Source organism: Pectinophora gossypiella, chromosome 25, assembly GCF_024362695.1.
Source record: "Pectinophora gossypiella chromosome 25, ilPecGoss1.1, whole genome shotgun sequence".
Lineage (NCBI taxonomy): Eukaryota > Metazoa > Arthropoda > Insecta > Lepidoptera > Gelechiidae > Pectinophora > Pectinophora gossypiella.
Genome location: NC_065428.1, coordinates 3,700,026 through 3,715,723, shown reverse-complemented (window position 1 = coordinate 3,715,723; position 15,698 = coordinate 3,700,026). Strand labels below are relative to the sequence as shown.

Sequence of the window (15,698 nt, the reverse complement as noted above, 5' to 3'; positions counted from 1 at the left end):
TGTAACATTTTTGAATTTACGTCATTTCGCAAGGTGTTATGGCTGCGGAAATGACAAGAAACTGCAACAGCAACACATCTTTTAAATCAGTGAGGGTATACATTACAAGTTATTTAATAACTAGAGGACCACATTCAAGCAGACATTTTTATCATTTAGGTAATCATTAATCTTTTAATAAGCTTTTATCTAAACATATTCAAAAAAACTGTAACATAACATGAGATCGCGTATTGGGGCAGTTAGAGGACATCCATCGTAAGATCAACCCGAGTTGAGAACTAGTCACCGACCTTGCTTTTAGAACATGATAGCTGGTGAGCCGTATTGTCGTCTATTGTGGTCGAATAACCTATAGAAAGTTGCAGATTTTGTGATATTTTATTTATTTTTACGCTGAAGTACGGTAGTGAATGTTGGGTATGGCAGAAGAAGTATGAAAGTAGGATTAATGTAGAAATGAGGTCGTTGCGGAGCATCTGTGGCGTTAAATTGAGTGATAGAGTGAGAAAGAGTGTGATAAGACTATTCTTTTACACCACATCTCTCTTCGTCTTCAACTTTATGAGTTTGAATTCATGTTTGGGTCATAGATAAGTAATAGCACCTGGTTTCCAGGATTTGAGCCCGCTTCATGGCAGTAGGCTCGCTCTCTAATTAGATATAGCTAGCGAGGATTGGGTTTATATACCTCCTATACCCCTACCCTTTCGGAGATACCAGGGTAGTATCAAAAACATTGCTTCAAACCCTTCACCGGATTTCGTCTTCTATTTAAAACATCGCCAAGCAAAAGAACCTGACGACATGGATACTTTGACATTTAAGTCTTTGATCGAAGTATTCGCCAACTTGGCTGAAGGGTATCGGATGACGTCATCGATTTCCCAAGGGAATGACTTTCCAGAAAATTCTGAAGTGTCCTCCAAGTTTTCTTTGTTGTTGTAAATAACTTCGGATAATTATAATGCTTAAGTTTATTCACAATCTAGTCAAGTGACCTGCAGTGGAGTCGCTTCGATGTTTTCTTTTGAGAAGCTTGGATTGCCCCACAGCTGGGCTTCCAATCTGAGATTCCACTTCTCCCTGTCCTGAGCGATCTCCAATCCGTCTCAAGCTCATCCATGTCGACTTTCCATCGCTTCCTGGATCTGCCCCTACGTACAAGAGGTGACCCCCATTTTAGAGAAGTGGGGTTTAGAAAGAGACAAAAAAGTAGCCTATGTCAATGTCTATTGCATCAACTATCTCCACTTGAAAAATAACGACAATTTGTCGCTCCGTTTCGCCGTGAAAGACGGACGTTTGTCAGATAAACACATATACTATTCTATTTATAATAGAAGTATGGATGTAAGTACATTAAAACACGACTATTACTCGTAGTCAGAGACCTTTATTTTTGGTTAAATTTGCCCCGAGAAGGAGCAGGCAAAGGAACATAGCCATACAGCCTGGTCATATGAAATTTTTCTTCATGTAATTTCCTGAAGGCCGAAGCCATTTCTTCTCTTCGTCGTCGTCATCGTCTTCAGGCAGGGACTACGATCCTGACACACTACTTCCGCCTCTTTCACTCTCATGAAATTCAAAAGACTCGCCGGTATAGAGTACTCTAAATTATATATGTATCCCTAACCATGCTAAAATCCAATCGAACCTCCCATAGGGTGGGGATTAATCGAAATCAACCCGAGCATACCGAAATTGTATCGGTTTTTGCAAAACAATTATCTTTTCAACGCCGGGTGCTAGGCTTACCGATATTTAACCCGATTTTGTTTAAACGATTCAACCTGTTTTTTTTTTAAATTTTCCTTCTGGACGTATATTTTTTATCCGTCAACGGTAAAGCAGGAATAGGTTATGATTTTAGCACTAAATTTACAGTGTCGAAAGTAGTATTCGTATATATTCGTTCTATGTTGTGTATCGTTGCTTTCGGTGAACGTCATACTCCGATACTGACCCCGCTGGCGTGGTCGACGATTTCCCTCATTTAGCGCTTATTGCTATCGATCCACTAGAATCGATTAATTCTTTCAAATATTCTTCCTCTCAGACGACGCCCTGAGCCAAGGTTCGCGCCCAACTGGGCACCCTCAGGCCTGTTGTCTTAAATTTACCGGGTGAGAGCCTTCAGCGCTTCCCATTTCTCCGGCCAAGTAGTAAGTGCCATCTGCCGCAAATCTACAATAAGTCACGTCAAAAAAAAAGGTGAGCGTCATAATGGCCGGTTACCCTGCGTATTTTAAGTTGAAATGGTGTTCAATCATTGCTTTCCTATTGGTGCCGGTCACCAAAGTCAGCATGGCCGGTCACTTTTAAATTTTATTTCATTTCTAAAATATGTTGGAAGCTAATATCTAGTCATAGGTACTAAGCGATGCTTAAGCGACGGGTGTTGATATTGTCATGAGTTTCATCACCCTAGCATTATCCCGTTTTGCACAGGGTCCGATTACCTCACATAAAGATTTGACAGGTCCGGTTTTTTACAGAAGCGACTGCCTGTCTGACCTTCCAACTCGCGAAGGGAAAACCAGCCCAATACAGGTTAGGTCACATACCTCCGAAAACGCATTTCTCCTCACGATGTTTTCCTTCACCGCTGAGCACGTGATTATCATTTACGATCCAAACATGAATTCGAAAACAAATTCGACTATCATTGGTTTAGGCCTGTGCTGGATTCGAACCTGCGACCTCAAATTGAGAGGCAAGCGTTCTACCAACTGGGCTACCACGGCTCCAAATATAGTCGTGACTTTATGACATGTTATGTCATGAATTTTACAACACCAGATTGATAATCAATTTAGCGTTAATATCACCACAAAATATTTGATTGTTTTTAGAATTACACTTTTACGTGTAATGTAAAAAAAATATTTTATACTTAGATTTATATTCACAAAATCATCCCTATTCCAACAAAACCACACTCGTTATCGAAACGGTCGACAAAACCGATGTAAATCTCGAATAACCGATTTCGAAAACGGTTATTATGATTTTCTCGGCCAATAATAAACTGATCAATGCTCGTTTGGGGCGAATTTGTGCCCACCACTAAATAGGGTTTACCGTAATATATAACCGTTATAAAATTATATTACTATAGTTAACTAGTGATGGGCTTACCGGTTTTAAGTATGATTATGTTGGGTGTGGTAATAGGATCTTTTGTGGTGGTAAATATGTCTACATTTGAGTTTTTAATTAGTTTATTTATGTAGTTATGGAGACGCTTTTTAGTTAAGACTTTCTTTGCCAGACTTGCTACACATACATAGTTAATTTCAAGCCCTTTATCCCTAATGGAATGATCAGACTGCTTAATCAGTAGACAACATGCAGACCTTTATACGAAGACTTGTTTTATTTTGCCGTTACTTGGTCGGATAAATGGGGAGCGTTGAAAGCTCTCATGTTGTCCAGGAAGATGGGTACGTTCACGTGCGTACACGTTATGTTTTTTATTCGATCCTAGTCCAAAATAGGGATAGATTCAGTGGAAGGGTTTATACTTCGTGCATTTTATAAATAGTCGCCTTATAGTCAAAACCACATGAGTGCCTTTTTTAAGTCACATTCGGATCAAGTTCCCATCCAAGTAAAAATATGTTGTTTTAGGTTTACGCGGTTATTATCATAATTAAAACACAATGGTGTTAATTCCTTCACCCGCCATCTAATTTTATTTCAAGTATACCTGTCATTTTCTTATCCACCGAAAAGGAAAGGGACGGATGATTGACAGCTCTTAATTTTAGAAAGAATGAGTGAATGATAGCCCGGGCGAATCAAAAAGGTATCTCGCTGGTATGCAATCCGTTTGACGTGCTGTCTACTTAATTTTGTCGGGTTATTGGCCGATGTAAAATTTTTAGACAGTTGTTTTAGAGTTCTGCTTAAAATTAACGGGTATTCCATAAGTTTTATGCCTGTCGATTACCCGTCCCTTTCCTTTTCGGCGAATTAGAAAATGATAGATATAACTGCCTCCGTAGTCCAGTGGTTGAGCGTTGTGCTCACGATCCGGAGGTCCCGGGTTCGAATCGCGGTGGGGAAAAATCACAAAAATCACTTTGTGATCCCTAGTTTGGTTAGGATATTACAGGCTGATCACCTGATTGTCCGAAAATAAGATGATCCGTGCTTCGGAAGGCACGTTAAGCCGTTGGTCCCGGTTATTACTTACTGATGTAAGTACGTAGTCGTTACATGAGTCATGTCAGGGGACTATGGCGGCGCAGTAATAACCCTGACACCAGGATTGATGGGGTTGGTAATCCACCTCTCAATCCACACGACAGAAGAAGACTTAAAATTAAATTAGATGGTGTTTACAGGAATTAACACCATTAACGGGTTCTTACCTTACCTACCTTACATCAGGGACATGAGGCTCTCATCACACCATCATCTCTCGTACGGGAGTCTCAAATCCCTGATTTAAACGCGGTAAAAACCCGTTATTATGTGTTTTAATTATTAAAAAATCGTTGTCTAAATTTTTACCCGGGTTGAAATTAATTATTAATCGAAATTTCTTTGAATAAAATTACATCCAAATGTAATTTTTCACAGAAGCGCTTAAGTGGTTTTCGTTATAAAGCGACGAAATGTGTGTTTGATTTGAAGAATGTGAATCGTGCTCGATTCCTTACCCATATATAAATCGGCGTAACTTCCACTATCTTTCAACACTTTTAATAAAGCTATAGGCTACTTAAAACTACTAGTGATGTAACATCAACCACTTTCGCTTGATTATTTTAGTAGGCGATGTTTACCTTTCCAATAGAGTTATTATGGCATAAATTACGAATTACATTGTACGTTTATTGTTATATTCGCTGCGATACTTAAGGAGCTTATCCGATTGTTGGCGGATAGCGATTTTGGAAGTCGGGTCGCACCTTTCCCTCAAAAATGTGCGAAGGGCTTGTCTTCGCGTCAACTCGACAGGCCTGCTTCTGTCAGGGAGCTCATAAAACACTGTTTCTGTGAATAAGTCACATAAACTCTCTTTATTTTTCACTTTTCTTCCACCTCTGCAATTGGAATACCACTTTATTTAAGTTTACATGTAATACAAACTGGACTTAAAAAAAAAGAAAGGAAAACATGTCATGAAACAGTAGGAGTAGGGTCCTGTGCTGGAAGGTTTTCTGGCCACGTCTTTCCCTCAGCGATACAGCTTCCGATGTGGTAATAGTTTTACAGACAGTTACATAATTCGTAATTTAATTTTTGACGTTCGGTCACGAGTACTAATATGTATACATTTTGATACCATGTCACACTAACTTTTTTGACAAATTGACCCGTAAGTCACATTAAATGTCAAATATGTTAGTGCGACAGAGTTCTAAAGAGGATATATGATATTGCTCATGACTGTTCATAAAGGGCTATGTAAGCCAATTTTAAAGAATAAATATTTTTGAATTTTTGTATTTTTTTTTGTATAAACTTCATACATAGGTACATAAATACACGTCTGTGATACCTTACGGGGTGTTGCAGTCTCTTCTTCTAATCCTTTTATGTAGCTTGCTCCCATGACATGCCGAGAGTTTCCAACTCTCGGTCAACCGAGCGTCGCCAGACCTCTTTGGGCCGCCCCGTGTGCGTTTTCCACGCGCACACCAGGTCAGATCTCGTCGAGACGGGTATTCCTCAGGTCTTCTAAGGACATGACCAATCCACTGCCATTTACGTGTGCAGATATTAACTATTTGACTAATACACCGCCATTTCCCTGTGCGGATATCAGCCTCCACAGTATTTTGCCCAGTCAATCTCCACAGTTCTGTGTTTGTAATAGTTAAAGCCATTAATAATCAGAAGAAAGCCCTTGATGAGCGGGACTACCGTCAAAATGGCCGCCATAGTGAGCCGCTAGTTAATTTATGTAACGACTCCAACTTAAGTGTGTCCTCTTTAATATTGTATATCCTGTCAGAAGTTGATCTGGAGACATTATTGTTTGAGCCACTGGTTCATTTTATGTTTCTGTTTGTAAGCCTAGCTACACTAAAAAGACACATTACATTTAAAAAAATACATAAATAAAATCTTTTTGGTCGCCTATCCACAATAGTCGACCACTGTCGTGGTTAGGCGACCAAAAGATTGTGAACCCTGAACGGGTAGTATTGACTAATAGAATGCTATAGGCTGTATAATGTTTACCACAAGTTCGCTCCCCATTTGCCCGGTCAAGTAGTTAATGCCATTTGCGGCAAATCTACAATAAAAAAGATCGCATATATTTTTTGACAGCAGCAGTTTTAGGGCTAACCAATTTATCGATACATAAAGTATAACAACTCCATTATAAATGTTTAACCAACCATGTTTTCATTTAAATGTTGGTCGTTTTGTCGTCAAAGGCAGATTTTGTTGTGGGTGTAAATTGCATTCATTGATATGTTAATGTTATTTTGGTTAGGTCATTGTGTTTTAAACTACTATTGCCAATGCAATGTGTTACAGAATGGACAGCATTTGAACTGCGATCCAACTGTGTTAGAATGCGGTTGTGTTGCAGTTGGATTGCAGTCAGTTTACAGTTAGCTCAAACCGGCCTTCTACTTATTCCAGTTTAAATTTTGCAGCTGGCTTGCATTTCAACTGCAATAGCTCTAAATCAAACTTAATTTCTTTTAAACTCAGCTATTTAAATCGAAAATTCTTCACCGTTAAATTTCACAGCACTTCTCATAATACACTGCTAACATTCCTCAAACGTTCATGTTCACAATAGTTACTTACATGCTGCAAAACGGTTTAGTATTCTGAAACGCAGTTCCGGAAAAATTCTACCTTTTATTTGACTTCAAGTAAAATATACTTGCATTCTGCTGCGGGCGAAGTGCGAAGTTGGGACGGTTTCTGAAATGTCCGCAGTAGACTTTTATTATATTGTTAGTAATTTTAAATCAGAATGTGCATCAAAAGTAAAAAAAATATGTTTTTAGTTTATTTTGTATAAGTTTATAAAAACTTTATCTGAAAATAAACAAGTACCTACTCACTTAAATATTATAAAAATGTATGTAAGTACCCATTACATTACATTGTACATTTTTTATCGTTATTTCATAGGATACACTTCGTTGGATGTACGCAGGAATTAATATTAGCCTAAGTTCACTAGTGAGATAATACCTACCCTACCCTATAGTACCTTTTTGCCTTTTTTTTACCATGGTGAGACATGGCTTTAAACAACTACTATACCACGAAAGCTAATTGTTTTTTGTTGCCATACTACGTAGACAAGTCATTTTCCGTATTTCCAACTTGAACCGCGACGCAGCGACGCGACTTTTGAACGCACACGAAATGTGACAGGAATCTTGTGGTAAATAACTTCTTTGTGAGATAAAATGGAGGAAATTTAAAGCTTGAAATAGATTGTCACTAGTGTTCTGTACTGTAGTGGATAGTAAATGTAAGGCAGTTTGCTTCGGGAAAGAGGAAATAATATAGAACGCGTTTAGCTGTTTATCTTCGCGACCCATTTAAGTAGATGATTATCTACACACACACACACACACACACACACACCCACGCGTTACGCGTTAAATTGTTAGCTGTGTTTATCTTTAATTGGTTACGCATTTAGAATAACACCTATGTTTGTTGAATAAGCGTAGTAATAATGTTGTAACTGTTGGTAAACCTAATAAATGAAAAAAAAAATCTATATAATGAACCCGGGACCAAAGCATTTGGCGACTTGAAAAACCTAGCCTAACTTGGGCGCGAACCTCAATGCTCTGAGATCTTATAATAATAATAATAAAACACTTTATTGCACACAAATTTACAACACATTTACAGGATAAACTTATTCTAAGGTGGGCAAGGCGGCCTTATCGCTAAGAGCGATCTATTCCAGACAACCTTCGGCAAAGGATAAGGTACATTTGTACAGCTGCAGTGTAGCGCGCAAATAAATAAATTAAAAAATAATAGACTCATTTTTATATACATACTACATAGGTACACATTCATCATCATCAGCCCATTAACGTCCCCACTGCTGGGTCACGGGCCTTCCCTATGGATGGATAGGGAGATCGGGCCTTAAACCATCACGCGGGCCCAGTGCGGATTGATGGTTATTAACGACTGCTGATGCAGCCGGGACAAACGGCGTTCCGAAGCACGGAGGAGCTCGAGATGATTTTTTTTTTGCGGCCACCCATTCTATGACCGGCCTTTGCGAAAGTTGCTTACCGCTGCGCCACCGAGCTCCACACCCCCACATACACAATCATATATACCTATATCTCAGAGATCTTGTGTATGTATGTAACAAAGTACTTCGAACGATGCGCGTAACAATAAGATTTACCCACTCGTGGGTTATAATTAGACTCTCGCAACTCATCCTTAACGGTAATGGCAGCTTAATTTAATGATCTCCATGCAGATTATACCAGCATTTGAGAGTTAAATGTTATGTTATATTGTAGGGTTCAGTAACATTGTAAGAGGGTGCTTTATTAAGCACAAGTACCCCTAAAGCTGCGTATTGAAAGTTAGCGATCAGCGGAGAAAGAGCTACAACCCTACATCATGAATTTTGAATAAAAAATATTCGAAACAACAGTTTTATGTAGTAAACATAAAACTGTTGTTTCAAATATTTTTTATTCAAAATTCAAAAACATTGAGTGCGTAACAAATTATTTATAATTTATAATTAATACGTATATCATATTATTTATGTATTATGTAGACATTATTTTAATGAGTTGTTTTGTTTACGTCCAAACGTTTAAGGCGGCACGTAAATACACTTCTCATCAAAAAAATCGAAACACTTCCGTTTTCATTGTTTCTGTCCGAATTTAACACAAAAAAGAATTCATACGATGAAAAAAATACATAAATGTATAGCTGGCAGTTTGGCCATTACAGCAATAAGCGAAAATTCTAAATTCAAAATTAGAATTTCATTTGTTTATCTTATAAACGAAATGAATCACTGTTTTGAGACAAATGTGTGTTTAGGGTTGGAGTACATTTAGCGTTTCAAAACTAAAAATTGGCGCCTATCCTTAAACTTTTTGTTTTTTATTTCAATACTGTGACTTTGGGACGTCTGAAAAAAGGTTTTTTTTCTAAAACGTATGGATACTTCGCCCACAGAAGCCGCCCAAGTTGTGGCATTGCTGGATTCTGGCCTTAGTCAGCGTGTTGTGGCTGCAAGACTGCATCTAAACCTGTCATCTGTTCATAGAGTCTATAAACGTTATCGGGAGACTGGTTTGTTCACGCGCCGTTCAGGATCTGGCAGGAATCGGGTCACTTCTGAGCGAGATGATCGATTTATTGTAACAACTTCTTTAAGAAATCGACACCTTAACGCTTTTCAACTGCAGCAGCGGCTTCGTGTTGTACGAAGGGTGGCTGTAAGTGACTCTACAATTAGAAGAAGGTTGAAGGATCGTGGACTGGTACCGCATAAGCCAGCAAATGGGCCGAAATTAACTGCAGACCATCGAAGAGCGCGCCTTAACTTTGCACGTGAGCACCTAAATTGGTCATACCTACAGTGGAGCAAAGTTCTCTTTTCTGATGAGTGTAAAATTATGCTGTATGGTAACGACGGAAGGAACAAGGTCTACAGAAGAGACGGAGAACGCTATGCACAATGCTGCATTGAAGAAAAGGTCAGCTATGGTGGCGGTTCGTGGACGGTTTGGGGAGGAATCAGCGCCGACGGTAAGACAGAGCTTGCTTTCGTGTCTGGGCCACGTCTGCCTGCACTAAACTGTCATCGGTACGTCGAAGAGTGTCTCGAGCCTCATGTGATGCCCTATGCACATTTTATTGGCAACGGCTTCATATTCATGCACGACAATGCTAGGGCTCACACCGCGGGCGTCGTACGAGATTATCTTAACGAAGTCGATATCTCTATTATGGAATGGCCAGCAAGAAGCCCGGACATGAATCCCATTGAACATCTGTGGGATGAATTAAAGAGACGAATTCGAGCAAGAGATCCTGCCCCAGAAACACTTAGCCAGCTGCAAGATGCAATCCAAGAGGAATGGGACAATATACCACAGCATGTGATCGTGACTCTCATCCGATCGATGAAGAACCGTATGGAAGCAGTAATTAGAGCTCGGGGAGGGAATACAAGTTATTAAATAAACGTTTTTTAGCTTTTTTTTTCATTTACGTGTGTTGTTTTATCCATTTCCTTTATACTCAATCAATCAATCAATCAATAATACTTTATTGCACAACGACATATACAAAGGACATAAACATACGAATAAAAACATAAGTACAATAGGCGGCCTTATTGCTAAATAGCAATTTCTGCCAGGCAACCTTAGGGTGAAAGAAGTTAATGCATTGGAGCACGGGCTGGTGCAATAAACATATAATGACACGAACAATAATAAATAGAAAAATAAAATAAGAAAATAGTAATAATAAATAATATATATATAATAATAAAATATATATATATACACACATACATACATACACACACATATACATACATACAAATAGCCTATACAATATAATAATACATATAAGGAGAATAAGAAAAAAACACTTCCAAGTTATGCCTGCAGGAAGAGCGCCTTCACTCTTGCCCTGAAAGAGTCCAGAGAAGGAGCCCTCCTGACAGTCTCAGGTAGAAAGTTCCACAACCGGACAGCCCGCAAAGTGAAAGAGCAAGAATAAAAGTCAGTGGAATGGATAGGGATATTAAGGGATAAGGTGTGGGACGATCGCAAAGTTCGATCAAGGACAGAGGATTTAAAAGAGAAACGATCTTTAAGGTAAGATGGAGTAGTAGGAAGATTAAGGATGGAGTACAGGAGACACAAGATGTGGAGATCCCTACGGCGACGGACAGGTAGCCACTTAAGCTTGACACGGTAATTGGAAATATGATCGTATTTGCGCAATCCAAAGATAAATCTTATGGCGAGATTTTGCAGACGTTCGAGCTTATTCAGCAATTCAACTGAAACATCAGCATAACAAACGTCTGCATAATCCAGGATTGGCAGAAGTAGGGACTGAGCCAGAGAAACCTTGGTACTAATCGGTAGAAAATTACGGAGACGCCTGAGCGAACCGTAAGCGGCAAACATCCTCCTACTTACCTCGGCCACCTGAGGTTTCCAAGATAGACATCTGTCAAACAAAACACCAAGGTTCTTAACAGTTTCACTGAAAGGAACTCGGACACCATCAAACATTATCGGCGGCAGAGACTCACAGTCGACCCTCGAAATAAACCATGAACTACCAACAATAATGGCTTGAGTCTTCTTAGGGTTAACCTTAAGGCCAAAAGACTGACTCCAGTCCAAAATCAGCCCGAGATCTTTATTGGTACGCTCAATGGCATTAGGAAGGTCAACCAGAGGGGCATGAGTATAAATCTGAAGGTCGTCTGCATACAGGTGATAAGAATTAGATAGTGGGAGGGTTATCGAATTAATGAAAATTGCAAAGAGAAGAGGAGACAAGACGCCACCCTGCGGTACGCCGGCCGAGACATCGCACCACGTAGAGAAGGAGTCTTCAATACGGATACGCTGCCGTCGACCCGACAAGTAACTGCGAAACCAATCAATTGCCGTTGGAGATACGTTAAGAGATCGTAGAACGCCCAGAATAATGTCAAAATCCACGGTGCTGAAAGCATTACTAAAATCTAGCAATGTCAACACCGTGAGCTGCTGGTTTTCCATCCCCAAGCGAATATCATCAGTTATATTGACAAGGGCAGTAGTCGTACTATGACCAGGACGGAAACCGGACTGATAGGGATTGAAAAGCTTGTTGCTATTAAGGAAAAAGGAAATTTGTCTGTGAACAAGCTTTTCAAGGACTTTGGAGAGGAAAGGAAGGATTGATATGGGACGATAATCAGAAAAGGAATCGGGATTGGATTTCTTTGGAAGCGGGATAATATGGGCATCTTTCCACTCGGTGGGAAAGACCCCAGTGCTCACAGAAGTGTTCAGGATTTTGGTAATAATTGGGGTAAGGATATCAATGAGAGGAATGACCATATTACGACTAATGCTGTCTTCACCGATGGCATTCGATGTGATGGAAAGAATCGCTCTCTTAACATCACAATCGGCAAATTGACATAGAAAGAAAGGAGAATAATTAGGGGCAGGTTTAGATAAAAGGTGATTAAGTGTACTAGTTTTAATACTATTGTCAAGAAAGGACGAAGAAGAGAAATGCCTGTTGAGTATATACTCCATACGGAATAAAAATGACTCATTTAACAAAATACGAAACCTATGAAAAATTCATTTAAATTTAGAACATTAACATTAAGATTTGATAAGCTCATATTACTCACTATTAAACGACATTTAACATTTATTCCTAAATGTACACATTTTTCTGATAATCCTGACAAAACGTAAACTTGCAAGGTGTTTCGATTTTTTTGATGAGAAGTGTATAATTTCTAATTAAATATTTGAAATGTAGTCTATGGAACCCTCAATTACAAAACATTTTAATAAGGAAACGTTCACTTGTGGAATATATAATACGAAATGGCTTTTCATTTATTGAAATTACATTTTGACATACGTACATACACACACATAAACTCACGCCTATTTCCCACCGGGGTAAGCAGAAATTACATTGCGGGGTAATTACATTTTTAAAAAACATTAATTTCAGACGATAGCCTTCAATGTAGTAAAATTACATACAGACAAAATAAAAAGATGTGATTAGGGGAAGAACGGTTTTCATTCTATGGTTTTATGCGTTTTTTTTTTCTTTATTAGAAAATGTTATACGGCCTATAGATCAATGTTATTTAAAAATATTATTAGGGTTAGTGTATTATTCTTTATACTGTAATGTGATTAGATTAGTTCCTATTTAGTACGATTACTAATAACCAATGTTTCCGTTATTTGACTAAATATGAGACCAAAATATGGTTTCTGTTCTAATTTTAAATTTTCAAATAATATTCCAATCATTTGCTTAGCACTGAAACAGGATAGGCTAGAAAACTAACTGACTAATCTTTGTTTTTTTATAAAGTTTTATTAAAACGTCTCGCCTTTACAAGTCGGCTTGGGGACATAATTCACATCATTGTTTATCAAGACGTCAGGCCGTCTAGCCGGCCGTCTAGCTAGCCGAGCCGTTATAAGGCCTTTAATTAACACATGTCAACTTACAAAGCCCGCTTTGATTTGAAATGTGCCTTACAAAATTCATTAGTAAGTAAACCACTTCTGTTGTCGCGGCCCCTGAGAAATGTGGTGGCGACTCTACTTGGTATAGGGTGACCATAGCTTCGTAGAATAGTGGATATAAATGTTTTTTTTTTTCAATTTATAATTGTGTTTTTAAGTTAAATGATTGCTTAAATGATAAAAAGGCGTGGTATAAAATGTGAGTGAGTTAATAATCGTAAAAAAGTGACTTGTAAATAAAACATTTTATAATCTGGCATTTTATGGCTCTGCCAACATCATTGGTATCATCTTTGTAATAATTAGTGTCCCAGCAAAAACATTTTCCTTGTCTATCGCTATGTCAAAATAATATATCAATGTTATTTTACCTTATGCTCATGGTGACGGAAGAGATAGTTTTTTCACCGTAAGGTGACTGTGATGGTCGCGAAACGGCCAAAGCATGGTCATGGTTGTAGTTTAGAATATATTAATTTCCATATACGTATACTCAGAGGAGCTCGGTGGCGCAGCGGTAAACGCGCTCGGTCTGCGATTGTTGAAGTTACGCAACTTTCGCAAAGGTCGGTCATAGAATGGGTGACCACAAAAAAAAAGTTTTCATCTCGAGCTCCTCCGTGCTTCGGAAGGCACGTTAAGCTGTTGGTCCCGGCTGCATTAACAGTCGTTAGTAACCACCAATCCGCACTGGGCCCGCGTGGTGGTTTAAGGCCCGATCTCCCTATCCATCCATAGGGAAGGCCCGTGCCATAGCAGTGGGGACGTTAATGGGCTGATGTTGTGTGTTACTGATAAGTAAGAATTTGACCACAATCTGACCTGATGGTAAGCGAGTGGTCGAGAATGGGACATACTTACCTGGAATGTGCCTAAACAATCTGTTATCCCAATAAAAAAAAAGTTTAGGAAAATGTTGTCTCCTCTCTTTGCTTCAGAAGGTCGTTACGTCGTTAACTTCGTGTAAATTTAATTTTTATTCCTGGTGTTTCAATACTTTCTTTTTTCTTCTTTAAGATTTTATATACTTTTTATTTATACACCGTTTGAGGTTTACATGGTTATCATCATAATTAAAACACATAATACCGGGTTCTTACCGCGTTATTATTTACTCCACTCCAATTTCATCAGTCGTCCCGTGATTATGGCCCTTGCAGCAGTGTTGAAATATCGGGAGTCTCATATCCCTGATAATAACGCCGTAAGAACCCGATATTACATGTTTAACTGTTTATTTAAATCTGTAGTCGTATCATCTAAGGATTTACCCGTCCTGGAGGTTATGGCAACTCAGTGACTAGAGTTGGCGAGGTCGGGCATTGATCCGCACAAGAGAAAAATGTCCCTCCTCTAATCCTGGCTACCCTACAAACGACACGTTCCGTTTTAATAATTCTCAGGGGAGAATTACGTTCGTTTGCAATGGAAATAAATTGTGACCTACGAATATGTTCGTTTTAGAGGTAATAAATTAAGGATTACGACTTTCCTGGGCTTTGTGGCCTTATTGTGGGACTGCTTTTGTTTTTACATGTACATACTTAAACTCACGGCTATATCCCGATTGGGATAGGCAGAGGTACAGTCATTGCAAGATGGACTAAGTGTCCACAGCTCAGTGTACCACCCAGCTGGATTTTGTTTTTATTTAGGGCTGTTATTTTATAAATATTACTTAATATTGTTTTTTTTTTAATCATGGTTTTGCACCACATAATTTCCAGCCAGCAATTCAAATTCAAAAATATCGTTATTCTATAGGTAACATAGTTACATTTTGAATCGTCATTTTTTACATAACGAACATCACATCCGCCTAAAACCACGGCAGATTTTCACAACCTGTATAGCCGGGGAAAAGAAGCTGCAAGAAAAATCTCGGCACAGGGCCCTAGACATTCTTTTTTTAAAAAATAAATATTGTTATACAATGCTGAACAACTATTAAAATTTGTCCCTAGAATTCTCGATCGAGCCAATTTTGGAAACCAACGGACTTACTAAAATTTCTTATCCATACTAATATTATAAGGGAAAGCGTATGTGTATGTTTGTTTGTCCGTGTTTCACGGCAAAACGGAGCGACGAATTGACGTGATTTTTCAAATGGAGTTTGTTGAAAGGATGGAGAGTGAGATAGGCTACTTTTTGTCTCTTTATGACTTTTTTTTCGTGGCTTGGGGTGGAAGGAGTTTGGGCGCGAACCAAAGGAGTTTTTGGAAGGGATTCATGGTCGTGGCCCTAACATAGACAAACTAAATTATTCTATTTTTATCCCAAACGGTTTTTTTTGAAATACTTCATCCAAATATTACCCGCTGATTACACAAAATACCAGTATTTAAACACCGCTGTAATCACACGAAATGTACTTTAAAATGGCTATTTTAATAAGCACTTTACTGCTTAAAACATAAAGGCGAGCCGCAGTAAATTTTC

The 15,698-nt window shown here is 38.7% G+C and overlaps 1 protein-coding gene and 1 long non-coding RNA gene across 3 annotated transcripts in view; one reads left to right on the top strand and one right to left on the bottom strand.

Moving 5' to 3' along the window:
- LOC126378245 (uncharacterized) overlaps positions 1 to 15,698 on the bottom strand; it is a 380,400-nt gene that overhangs the window by 46,124 nt on the left and 318,578 nt on the right. The gene's annotated exons all lie outside the window — the stretch shown is intronic.
- Positions 1 to 15,698, top strand: part of LOC126378048 (titin-like) — a 795,425-nt gene that overhangs the window by 486,091 nt on the left and 293,636 nt on the right. The window lies entirely within an intron of this gene.